Source organism: Adiantum capillus-veneris, chromosome 1 (genome assembly GCF_014529385.1).
Source record: "Adiantum capillus-veneris isolate H3 chromosome 1, ASM1452938v2, whole genome shotgun sequence".
Lineage (NCBI taxonomy): Eukaryota > Viridiplantae > Streptophyta > Polypodiopsida > Polypodiales > Pteridaceae > Adiantum > Adiantum capillus-veneris.
Window position 1 is genome coordinate 14,990,409 of NC_140931.1, and position 1,655 is coordinate 14,992,063.

General features: G+C 45.3%; 1 pseudogene; it reads right to left on the reverse strand.

Moving 5' to 3' along the window:
- Positions 1 to 282: 282 nt before the first annotated feature.
- On the reverse strand, positions 283 to 911 carry LOC147464354 (uncharacterized; annotated as a pseudogene).
- Positions 912 to 1,655: the final 744 nt, after the last annotated feature.

The following is a 1,655-nucleotide window of genomic DNA, read 5'->3' on the forward strand; positions in this document are numbered from 1 at the left end:
GTGTGTGTGTGTTAGAGAGAGAGAGAGAGAGAGAGAGAGAGAGAGAGAGAGAGAGTGCTTTGGAAGGTTGAAAAGATGGAGAGGAAGGAAGAGTAGAGAGCGAGTTATGGAGAGACACCACGGCAACAAGGCTTAAAAGCAGGATACCATTTTCTTATGAAACTCGATATACAATGGACAAGCCAAAATTTAGTTCATCGATTATAGAGGGATCTAGGTAAGGAAGCATAGTTATTCGTGGTGAAAGGCCAAAAGCTATGGAAATCCATGCTCTCAAAGCATCTAGGTTTCCAACAGAGGAGTGAAAGATATCATAGACCCATTTGTGCCAATTTTGAACACACCCTCGACAACAGATGTCGATAAAATATCCCTCGCCTCTGGAATGCTCTCCATGTACACCTCCTTAAAGCTCCTTGGCAAGGCCAAAAGACGATCCACCATAGACCCTGACACTTGAACCGCCACAACACTTCTGTCAATGCTGCTTCGGATCTGTGCCTCCAGCCTGAGAGTCGTCTTGATGACGTGATCTTTATCGCAAAGAGAACAACACAGACGACCTTCAACTTTCTTCACCTTCGGCGAGTCACAAACTGAGCACTGGGAATGCAAGAGAGCTCTATTGAAGTTCACAAAGCGCAAAGTCCCCACAACCTATAAAAAAAACAAACGTGTAAAGACCACTAAAGATGTCTTTATCCGGTTGAGTACAAAGCATGGAAATTCACCTCTCTATTCTAGCCGAGAATCTCACACTGTCTATGAAATGTTGTGGTCAATTCTTGCTTTAAGCGTGATCCTCGCACGGGGGCCAAAGTTGTGACGTCCAGAACAGACAATGTGCGCACCTTGCCAACAAAGAGGCCAATATTCCTAGCCACAAACATAACAATGTCCTCCCTAGCCATCTGGGCCATGACTTGATCATAGTCATGCTTTCGAGAGTTGACAAATCTGACCTACATATGACAAAAGGTTTGTCAATATCGAAAGAAAGAAACGTTGAAGTCAATGCTTCTGCTACATACAACTGCTTTGTCGTCTGGGGTAAAAATTAAAAAAAGCCCAAGCCCAAGCCCAAGCCCAGGCCTCAGTCCTCAGTCTTATGATATATACCAGACTCACTCTTATATATATACCCTACCCCCTCAAGAGGGAATGAGAGCATGTGGGGCAAGTCCTCCACTCTCCTCCCTTCTCTTCCCACTTGCACCCTTAGACTTTCTAATTTGGGCCTAGTTCCCTACTAGAAATTGACGGTTTTAGGGATTTCGAGGGCATAAAGTGACCAAACGGAGGGTTGTAAAGCAGCACGGCACGTCCCTCTGACCGAGAAGCTCGTTTTGAGCTATCATACGTTCTATTCTATAGATGGGTCAGAAAAAAAAGACCAAAAAATCAAAAAATAAATAAATAAGAAAAGTCTTGGGTTGCAAAACACCCAAAATTACTAGGTGAGCAGCCTTCACGGGCCCTCACTGACACTTCTAGGGGATCCAAGTCATATGAACCTACGCTCTGGACGAGTGTTAGAGCACGAGCATATTGGTAGTGCCTCCATTTACGCGGGCACCCATTATTCCTCCACCCTAGGTTCTGGACCTTCGGCCGGGACTCAAGGTAGCGCGACCCAAGATCCTCATATCGCATCT